At 43.3% G+C, this 12,113-nt stretch overlaps 1 protein-coding gene across 2 annotated transcripts in view; it reads right to left on the minus strand.

The window, feature by feature from the left end:
• Positions 1-12,113, minus strand: part of LOC144828515 (lactoperoxidase-like) — a 1,612,675-nt gene that overhangs the window by 1,533,293 nt on the left and 67,269 nt on the right. The window lies entirely within an intron of this gene.

A 12,113-nucleotide genomic window follows, 5' to 3' on the forward strand; every position in this document is an offset into this window, starting at 1 on the left:
TTAAAAACTAGACACCCAGGGGAATCCAGGATGGGGTGACTCGGCTGCCTCTCACCTGGTTCTAATACCCAGAATCCCTTGCAAACCTAAACAATTGTAAAAAAAAACATATTCCTCACATTTCTGTGGTGAAAAGATCTGAAATATGCATGGATCCACAAATTTCCACCCACGCCGCATCCCCTAAAGTCTTCTGAGAAAAATGGTACCTCACTTGTGTGGATAGGGCTAGTGCCCGCGACAGGAATTGGCGCAAAACGCCATGTGGACACACCACAATTTCACTGTGAAAAATGACCCTTTTTTGGCAAAGTGCCTAGCTGTAGTTTTTGAACCCTAGCTCTGCTGGCACCTCAGGAAACCTAGAAAACCTGTACATTTTTGAAAACTAGACACCCAGGGAATCCAGGATGTGGTGACTTGACTTCCTCTCACCAGTTCTGTTACCCAGAATCCCTTGCAACCCTAAAAGATTGTCAGAAACCCCACATTTTCCTCCCATTACTGTGGTGGAAAGTTCTGGAATCTGTGTAGATTCACAAATTTCCACTCAACCCGCGTTCCTCAAAGTCTTCCGAGAAAAATGGTACCTCACTTGTGTGGATAGGGCTAGTGCCCGTGACAGGAAATGGCGCAAAACGCCATGTGGACACACCACAATTTCACTGCGAAAAATGACCCTTTTTGGCAAAGTGCCTAGCTGTAGTTTTTTAACCCTAGCTCGGCTGGCACCTAAGGCAACGTAGCAAACCTGTACATTTTTGAAAACTAGACACCCAGGGAAATCCAGGATGGGGTGACTTGACTGCCTCTCACCAGGTTCTGTTACCCAGAATCCCTTGCAAACCTAAAACATTATCCAAAAACCCACATTCTCCTCCCATTACTGTGGTGGAAAGTTCTGGAATCCACCCTGCATTCCCCAAAGTCATCTGAGACAAATGGTACCTCACTTGTGTGGGTAGGCATTTTGTGCTGTTTCCTGTCACGAGCACTAGGCCTCGTACCTCGAACATACCACAATTTCACGGTGAAAAATTACCCTTTTTTGGCATAGTGCCTAGCTGTAGTTTTTTAACCCTAGCCCTGCCGGCACCTAGGAAAACCTAGGAAACCTATACATTCTTGAAAACTAGACACCCCGGGGAATCCAGGATGGAGTGACTTGATTGCCTCTCACCAGGTTCTGTTACCCAGAGTCCCTTGCAAACCTAAAAAATGTTTTAAAAAAACACATATTCCTCACATTTCTGTGGTGGAAAGATCTGGAGTCTGCGTGGACAACATATTTGGAAGACCATCTGGAGGGATTTCTATATATATCAAGCATTCTCTGAAAATACAATTTACAGAAATAAAAACTATTTCAACTATGTTTCTGGCAGGCACCCTGAAAGGCCTTTCTACAACTAATGGTCCGCTCCCAATACTGTTAATTAATGTTTACTACAATCCTCATGTACCGGGTGCCAAGGAGAAGCTGACTCAGCTGACAAGTCAGATAGAAAACCTCCTCCTACAGTTTGCTCCTATGGAATCAATTATCCTTGGGGACTTTAACACACAGAACATAGGGTTCACTATAGCGCAAAGCAACTATTCTAGGGCTACAAATGTTTTTAACGCCCTAATGCACTCTTATAATCTGCTAACATCCCACTCTTTGTTTTTAAGGAACGCACCGGGGGCACATTGCCCTCCAACATACAACAATCAAACGACAATAGACTACATCTTACTAAGCGGACGGACACAAAATCTCATGATAAACTACACAGTATACCAATGAAACGAAAGCCATCACGCCACCCTAACGATCACGCTAAATCTCACAGTAGACACTCGCCACACTTTAAGATGCAATGGGGCATCAAATGGCGAACAACTGTTTATACTATCAAGAAGAATCAAATGGGGGCCAGTGCCAATCAACAAATTTGAGAAATGGAAAGAAATATGGGCTCCCTGGCAACAAAGCGAAAACAACAGGGGCGCCATAGACGAATGGGATCCGTCCGCCTGCAAATTAACTTCACAGCTCCAAGAAGGTACAACAAGCAGAACCACTCCATTTCCATCACACACTTTTGGACATTTCCCAGCAATTAAAGAGAGTGCCAAACAACTAAATGCCAAACGTAGGGCCTACCAGAAATCTGACTCAGCATCTGCCAAAAGGCTACTCAAAGAAGCCGCAAAAACCCACTCGAAGGAGGTATGGGCCGCCAGACGCGAATGTATTGAGGCGAAATGGCTGAAGATCTTCGATTTTTTGAGAGCCTGCAAGTCCCAAGAGTTCTGGCAATATCTAAATACTCTAACCCAAGGAGACTACCACAGAGAGAACTCACTTGACGCCGGCACCTGGGCCACTCATGTGAAAATATTGAATAAAGAGGATGTAAGCATAACCTTGCCGAATAAAGACCTTAATGAGGGTGGAGAACTAGACACCACTGCCCACTCCTCAAAAACTTTGGACGATCGAGCACCCCCAGGAAAAACTTTAGTTTATACAACCTTAAAAAAGATCAGACATAATGGGGCACCGGGACTCAATGGCCTGCCGGGCTCCCTCTTCAGGGCCGACACATATTTCTGGACAGACAACTTGGCCAAGTTATATGCTGAATGCCGGCTCTGGGGGGACGTTCCAGATTCCTGGAGAGGGTCGCTACTGCAGCCTATACATAAGAAGGGGACAAAATCCAACCCACAGAATTAGCGCTTGATTGCCCTGCTTGATATTGAGGGCAAGGCCTACGCAAGCACCCTTCTTGTGGAACTTTCAAAATGGGCCAGCACTGAAGGCCTCCTGCCCTTTTTTCAAACAGGTTTTAGACCTGGAGCATCAACAGTGAACAATATAATAGTGCTCTCATATCTAGCTCAAAAAGCCGTGACACGAAAAAGCCTGCCACTTTTTGCTTGTTTTATTGATTATTCTGCAGCATTTGACGGCGTAGACCGTTCTATCCTCTGGCAGAAGTTGGCACGCTGGAACATCGATCCATCTTTACTGCAAGCCATTCGCTCATTATACTCCAGAACCTGGGTAAGAATTAAACTTTCGAGCGCATCTGCTACAGGGAAAATCGACACGGATCACGGCCTAAAGCAAGGCTGCGTTTTAGCTCCGATGCTTTTTAATCTATACACCGCAAGCCCTTACTGGAGCCACATTAGCAACACCTAGGATTGGGCATACTAAGATTCAACTAATGCAATACGCTGACGACCTGGTACTCCTAGACTACACTAAAATAGGCTTACAAAAAGCACTTACGGCCCTGGCCACTGGTACAATGCTAAAAATAAACTGGTCGCCAACCCATCCAAATCGACAACAATAATCTTTGGGTAATACCCTAAGAAAAAACTGGTAAAATGGAGGCTAGGCCAGTTGTCTCTGGATTGTACACAACACTATAACTACTTGGGAGTTTGGTTCAGTGAAACAGGTCGTCCAGGAGTTCACCTTGATAAAATGCGTACAAAAGGGAAAAACATTACCTATGCCCTCTGTAAGCTTTATGCCACTCTACACAGCCCTACAACAACGGCAATTCAAAGAGTCCTGAGGGCGAAACTAATGCCTTCACTTAACTACGCACAACAGGCATTTCCATGGAAACTAGCGAGAGATCTAGAAATAATTCATCGTTTAGCTTACAAAAAGCTATTCCACCTACCCGCATGCACCAGGAATAATCTAGTGCGGTTAGAATTTAACCTGAACCAAAAAAAGCTGGAAGAGAGGGCCTCCCTGAGTAAATACTTCTATCTTACCATGGCAGCACCAGAGAACACAATGAAGTCTATTATAAAAAGTATATTTCTGGAACCTGGCAATCCCTGGTCAACTGGCCTTTCCGCCGCCAAAGACATCTTGAAACTTGCAATCGAAAACTGGGACCCCAAGACAATCAAGTATACGGCTATCAAAAGTACAATAAGAAAACAAGTCCGCCTTTGCTCTCGCACCTCAGACTTAGAATCATTGGTATCAAGAGGCTTTCATGGGTCCCAAAGCCTCCCACATACAGAATATAACCCCAAACTTCATTTCACACATGCGGTGGGGAGAGAAGCATTACACAGGATTGTAGCGTTTAGATTACATCCTCTCCCCCTTAAAGAATTATACCCCTCCGGGTCGACAAATACGGTGATCATGGAGTGTCGGCTCTGCAAACACAAACATGAGACCTTGGCCCATATCCTACTCTGCTACCCAGCCCTGCGCCTAGATCGCAGCCTCTACCTTAGGCCCATCTTGCTACAACGGGGGACTAGAACTGTAAAGGAGGCTATACATCAACTGTATACATTGGACACAGTGAAATCTATGGCTATGTTTGGAAAATGTGTACAAAAGACTCGCAGGAAGCTGATGGACCCTCCTGGTTAAGTCATTGGGCAAGTACCTGCGTTGAGCTTCTATACCGTCTGGAACTAATGGCTTAGCTCATGTTCAACTGTCGGCTGTGTTAAAAAAAAAAAAACACAATGGACTTAATGATCATTGAATTTTAGATTTGGATTTTATTCACAATGTTTATGGTTTTAAACTGTTTAACTTTTCTTTTTATGGAATGTCCTTCTTTTACCTTGTTGTTTTATTGTAATGGTTTTGAGTAACCACACAAATAAAAATGTATTCATTCATATACATTCTTGAAAACTAGACACCCTGGGAATCTAGGATGGGGTGACTTGACTGCCTCTCACCAGGTCCTGTTACCCAGAATCCATTGCAAACCTAAAAATTGTCCAAAAAACACATATTCCTCTAATTTCTGTGGTGGAAAGAGCTGGAATCTGTGTGTATCCACAAATTTCCACCCACACCGCGTTTCCCAAAGTCATCTTAGAAAAATTATACCTCACTTGTGTGGGTAGGCCTAGTGCCCGTGACAGGAAACAGCACAAAACGCAACGTGGACATACCACAATTTCACTGTGAAAAATTACCCTTTTTTTGGCAAAGTGCCTAGCTGTAGTTTTTAACCCTAGCTCTGCTGGCACCCAGGGAAACCTAGCAAACCTATAAATTTTTTAAAACTAGACAACCAGGGGAATCCAGGATGGGGTGATTTGACTCCCTCTCACAAGGTTCTGTTACCCAGAATTCCTTGCAAACTTAAACAATTGTCAAAAAAACACATATTCCTCACATTTCTGTGGTGGAAAGATCTGGGGGTAGATGTATCAAGATACCCTTTTGCGATTCTCAAATAGCGATTTTTAAGGAATCGCTATTTGAGAATTGCAAAATGGTATGTATGTAGAAATTCGCTATTTTTTTAGCGATTTCTTAAAATTCCTTTAATTGCGATTAAGGAATAATTTCCTATTCATTTCTATGGGCCAGGAGGCCCATAGGAATGAATGTGAAATTATTCTCAATTTGCGATTCGCAATTTGCTAATCGCAAATTGGGAATAATTTCAAGGGTGCAGGGGTGTCTCAAAGACACCCTGCTGCACCCTTGAAATCGACATGTGTGCGCATATGGCGCACATACATGCCCTAAGGGCATGTATGAGCATCACATGGCACCTTTACAAAATGCAAAAAGTGCATTTGTAAAAGAATTCGCAAATTACCACCAACTACAAGTTGGTGGTAATTTGCGATTTCTTAGTCAAAAATCGCAAAACTGAAATGCTTAATACATTTCATTTAAGAAATCGCAATTTGCGATTTCTTAAATGCTTACGCAATATTAAGGAAACGCAAAATTTGCGATTTCTTAATATTGCGAGGCTTTTTGCTTGATACATTCCAAATCCCGTTTTTTTTTCGCAAACGCTGCTATTTTGCGAATCGCAGCGTTTGCGACAAAAAAAAACCTTGATACATCTACCCCCTGGAATCTGCGTGGATCCACACATTTCCACCCAATCCGCGTTCCCCAAAGTCGTCTGAGAAAAATGGTACCTCACGTGTGTGGGTAGGCCTAGTGCCCATGACAGGAAACGGCGCAAAACGCAACGTGGACACACCACATTTTCACGGTGAAAAATTACCCTTTTTAGGCAAAGTGTCTAGCTGTAGTTTTTGAACCCTAACTCTGCCGGCACCTAGGGAAACCTAGCAAACCTATACATTTGTTAAAACTAGACCCCCAGGGAAATCCAGGATGGCGTGACTTGACGTCCTCTCACCAGGTTCTGTTACCCAGAATCCCTTGCAAACCTAAATAAAATTGTAAAACAAAACAGATTCCTCACATTTCTGTGGTGGAAAGATCTGGAATCGGCATGGATCCACAAATTTCCACCTACGCCGTGTTCCCCAAATTCTTCGGAAAAAAAGGTACCTCACTTGCGTGGGTAGGCCTAGTGCCCGTGACAGGAAACGGCACAAAACGCAACGTGGTCACTTCGCGAGCATAATACACCGCAATTAACACATCGCACTAACGTTCACATCGCAAGGCACAGCAACGCTTCGTCGCTTACATCGTATGCCATCACAACGTATGGCATCAACAACGCAATGTTAGTGCGATGTCAGGATGCGAGAGTTCACCCATTTCAGTAACATTCGTTTGAAACAAATAAAGATAACGCAATGTTAGTGCGATGTCAAGATGTTACAAATGAAACAAATAAAGATGCGAGAGTTCACACATTTCAGTAACATTCAGTGCGATGTCACTAAAAAGACAAGGAAAAACAATGTAAAAAATAAAGATGCGGAAGAAAGAAAGACAAGGAAAAACAATGAAAATAAAAACAATGCCAAAATATCAATTGCCATGGAAAAACAATCAAATAAATAAAGATGCCAAAATAAAGAATTCACCCACTTCAGTGCGATTCAGTGCAATGTCACTCAAATGTAACGTTATTGTCAGCATGAACGTTTGAGTGACATCGCACTGAAATCGCACTGAAATAATTTGTGAACTCTTTAACAAGGAAAAACAATGTAAAAAATAAAGATGTGAGTCAAGAACGAAATAAACAGCAAGAACGAAATAAAGACTTCACACATTTCAGTGCGATGTCACACAAACGTTTTTATCAACATGAAAGTAATGTGGGTGAGTAGATGGATGGGTCCATGGATGCTAGATGGGTGCAAGATGGATGAATGGATGGATGGCTGGACGGATGAAGAATGGGTGTGAAAAGGATGGGTGGATGGATGGTAGGGTGCCGATGGATTGAAGGATGTGTGTGAAAAGGATGGGTGGATGGATGGTAGGGAGCCGATGGATTGAAGGATGGATCAATGGATGGATGAAAGGATGGATGGAAGGGTGGATGGATGGGAGATGGGTGGATGGATGGTAGGGTGAAAGGCAAGATGGATGAAAGGATGGATGGATGGATGAAGAATGGGTGGGTGTATGGATGGGTGGATGGAAGTGTGGATGAATGAAAAATAGGTGGATCGATGGATGAACGGTTGGGTGAATGTGTGAAAAGGATGGGTGGATGGATGGTAGGGTGCGGATGGATGAAGGATGGGTCAATGGATGGATGAAAGGATGGATGGAAGGGCGGATGGATGGGAGATGGGTGGATGGATGGTAGGGTGGAAGGCAAGATGGATGAACGGATGGATGGACGGATGAAGAATGGGTGGGTGGATGGATGGGTGGATGGAAGTGTGGATGAATGAACAATAGGTGGATCGATGGATGAATATGTGAAAAGGATGGGTGGATGGATGGTAGGGTGCGGATGGATGAAGGATGGGTCAATGGATAGATGAAAGGATGGATGGAAGGGTGGATGGATGGAAGATGGGTGGGTGAATGATAGGGTGGAAGGCAAGATGGATGAAGGGATGAATGGATGGATGGACGGATGAAGAATGGGTGGGTGTATGGATGTATGGATGGAAGTGTGGATGAATGAAAAATAGGTGGATCGATGGATGAACGGTTGGGTGGATGCGTGGAAAGGATGGGTGGATGGATGATAGGGTGGAAGGCAAGAAAGATGGATGGATGGATGGATGGACAAAACTGGTGATGGCTGCACGATGGGTGGATGGATGGATGAATGAATGGGGGATGGATGGATGGACACAATTGTTGATGGATGCATGGTGGGTGGATGGGGGATGGATGGGTGGCAAAAATTGGTGGTGGGTGCATGGGGATGGGTGGTTGGATGGATGGATGAATGAATGGGTGGATGGATGGATGGACAACATTGTTGATGGCTGATTGATGGGAGGATGGATGGATGGATGGACAAAATTGTTGATAGGTGCATGGTGGGAGGATGGGGGGATGGATGGTGAAAATTGGTGATGATTGGATGGCTAGGTGGATGGATGGATGGATCAATGAATGGATGGATGGATGGACAAAATTGTTGATGGATGCATGGTGGATGGATGGGTGGGTGGATGGATGGACAAAATTGTTGATGGATGCATGGTGGGTGGATGGATTGGTGGTGAAAATTGGTGATGGGTGCATGATGGATGGATGGAGCCGGTGAGTCAGTTCTTCACTCGTATAATTTTGGAGCATTGGTTGTGGAATGCTCTTTCTTTATCACGTAATATTAATAAACTATGGCTTGTTTAGGTTAAATATAAAGTATGTTTCTTGTGCCTCCGAAGCTTGAGTCTCCAGTTTTACTAACAAATGCACACTTGGCAGGGATAGTGGCCCACATGCATCATTGTGTCTTTTTGCATTTCTTAATTTGCGAAAAATAAGGAATCGCAAATTAAGAAATGCAAAATGATATGCATCAATATTTTCGGTATTCTTGTGGGATTCGGTAAAAATCGCATTTTTTACCGAATCCCAAAGAAATACCGATTTCTTAACTTAATTTTCGCAATTCCCATTGATTCCTATGGGCCAAAAGGCCCATAGGAGTCAATGGAAATTGCGAGTGGCACTTAGAAAATTTCATGGGTGCGGGGGGGGGGTCCAAAGGACCCCCCCATGCACCCCTGAAATGTACTTTTCAGCATAAGTTACATACACACATGTCCTAAGGACATGTGTGTGTGTAACTTTACAGTTTAAAAAATGCATTTTTGTGCATTTTTAATCAATTTCGCAATTTACCACGAAGTTGAACTTCGTGGTAATTTGCACTTCCAATTTTAAAAAACGCATATTTTTCTATAATGATGCATAGCATTTAAGAAATCGCACAATTGCGATTTCTTAAATGCTAACGCAATTTTAGAAATCGTAAAAAAGATGCGACTTCTAAAATGGCATGATGCATCCCAACAAGCACTTTTGCATTCGCAAACGGCCGATTTTAAGGAATCGCACCGTCTGCGACTGCAAAAATGCTTGATGCATGTGGGCCCGTATGCGCTATATAAATGCAATTACAATACAATACATCTGGACACTGCAGTGTACTAAGCACGGCTCCCTGCCGAAGAGTCTCTTATTGTCACTGAGCCATAGGTATTTCCATTTTACTTCGCATTTTGTAGAGCACCTTGAAAGTGTAATGCTTTCCAAGCAGACTGCTTCTGTGATGTCCAGAGCAAACAGCATTCTTCTAGCGCCAATAAAACCTTTGCTCCTTTTAAAGAAGGCTTGTGCTAAGTGGGTATGTTGGCCTTATGAAGCACTCTCACTCTGGAAAAGCCTCAGAACTTACCTTTTTAAATCGTATCGCAACAAGCAGTAATCTTTCTCATGCGCGAACCACACAGGATGACCCCATCTTGGTCTCCACACATTACTGTCAGAGATATCCCACCACATTTTCGTTTACTGACCATCCAGCTGCTTCTCTTTTCTTCCCATCGGTTCCACCCCTTTCCCTGCTCTCCCCTTCCTCCCTGGCTCTACTCCCCTCATTCCTAACCCATGTTCATGTAAAACTCTTCAGTTCTGGGTAAAGCACATTAATACCTGTCCGGCTGTCAAAGTGCAATATAAAAATGTTAAATAAATCCATAAACTAAATGTTAACTGTAGACATGGCATTGCGGAGCTATCGCACTCCCATCTCATCAAGTAAACTCTAATCACTTATTGATGTGGTATTCTGTCAGAATGTGCAATGACATATCATGTATTTATTTTGTTGGTTAACTTGCATTAAACTGGAGTATATGTCTTCTGTTAAACCAATTCCCACAAAACAGGATAGCTACTGTTAAAGACACTAGTCAACAAAACATGCAGTATAGTTATTCTAATGTCAATTAGCAAATAAACCAGATGTTACATTTTAGGAGCAATTACAATTTGCATAATTATCAAATGATTTCTATTCATGAAATGCGGTTACCTTTTACTCACTTTTTATTCACTTGTGTGTGATAAATAGATTGGTTAAGCCGTTTAAACATTTCAATTCAATAATAAGAATGCCGAGTGGTTGCTGAACAACTCTGTGTTGTGCTAAACGTTCCGTATAGGAGACAACTAAATTGCAGCTTTTCTACTATTATTTTGGTACTGCTTGTCGGCTTCTTGTGGTCCTGCAGTTATACAAATAAACATGCATCCCTTGGGGCCGGTAGACCATTATCCAGAGGTCACAAAGTTTAGCAGTTCTGCTAGCTGCACTGAAATAAAATTGCCATGTGTTTTTTCAGTCATCCTGTCAAACCGCCTTAGATAAATGTGGGGGCTTCAGTGCTTCCAAATTAATCACACCGGTTGCTTGAAGTATTTTACCCTTTTTCCCTTATCTGAGTTTATTTCACTTTCAAACTCATTACAGGGAGTTTACGAGCAAAAACGAGAAACCATTACACGTTGTAATGGCGTGCGCTCTTTCGGTACGCGTCCTAATGGAATTTCCTATAGGCATTAGCGTTGAAATGCCATGCGGTGGAAAAACGTGCGAAGTAAGAGTCATTGCGATGTGGAGGCTGCGTGCTAAGAGCGTGTGTTGTAACGGTTGGCGATGTACTGTCATACATCCCCACAATTTCACGGTGAAAGATTATCCTTTTTTTGGCAAAGTGCCTAGCTGAAGTTTTTGAACCCTAGCTCTGCCGGCAACTATGGAAAACTAGGAAACCTATACATTTTTAGAAACTAGACACCCAGGGGAATTCAGTATGGGGTGGCTTGACGTCCTCTCACCAGGTTCTGTTACCCAGAATCCCTTGCAAACCTATAAGATTGTCAAAAAACCCACATTTTCCTCACATTTCTGTGGTGAAAAGTTTTGGAATCTGTGTGGATTCACAAATTTACACCCACCCCGCGTTCCCTAAAGTCTTTCAAGAAAAATGGTATCTCACTTATGTGGGTAGGCCTAGTGACTGCGACAGAAAATGGTGCAAAACGCCACATGGACACACCACAATTTCACTGAGAAAAATTACCCTTTTTTGGCAAAGTGCCTAGCTGTAGTTTTTGAACCATAGCTCTTCCGGCACCTAGGGAAACCTAGGAAACCTATATATTTTTAAAAGCTAGACACCCAGGGTAATCCAGGATGGGGTGACTTGACTGCCTCTCACCAGGTTCTGGTACCCAGAATCCCTTGCAAACTTAAAGATTGTCAAAAACCCCATATTTTTCTGTGGTGGAAAGTTCTGGAATCTGCGTGGAGCTACAAATTTCCACCCACCCTGCATTCCCCAAGACCTCAGAGTAAAATGGTACCTCACTTGTGTGAGTAGGCCTAGGGCCCATGACAGGAAACAGCACAAAATGCAACGTGGACATACCACAATTTCCCAGTGATAAATTACCCTTTTTTGCCAAAGTGCCGAGCTGTAGTTTTGTAACCCTAGCTCTGCCGGCACATAGGAAAACCTAGGAAACCTATACATTCTTGAAAACTAGACACCCTGGGAAGTCCAGGATGGGGTGACTTGACTGCCTCTTACCAGGTTCTGTTACCCCGAATCCCTTGCAAACCTAAAAAATTGTCCAAAAAACACATATTCCTCACATTTCTGTGGTGGAAAGATCTGGAATCTACGTGGATCCACACATTTCCACCCACCTGTGTCCCCCAAAGTCTTCTGAGAAAAATGGTACCTCACTTGTGTGGGTAGGCCTAGTGCCCGTGACAGGAAACGGGACGAAACGTAACGTGGACATACTACAATTTCATGGTGAAAAATGACCCTTTTTTGGCAAAGTGCCTAGCTGCAGTTTTTTAACCCTAGCTCTGCCGGCACCTAGG

The sequence above is a fragment of the Lissotriton helveticus genome, chromosome 1_1 (assembly GCF_964261635.1).
Source record: "Lissotriton helveticus chromosome 1_1, aLisHel1.1, whole genome shotgun sequence".
NCBI classification, from domain to species: Eukaryota; Metazoa; Chordata; class Amphibia; order Caudata; family Salamandridae; genus Lissotriton; species Lissotriton helveticus.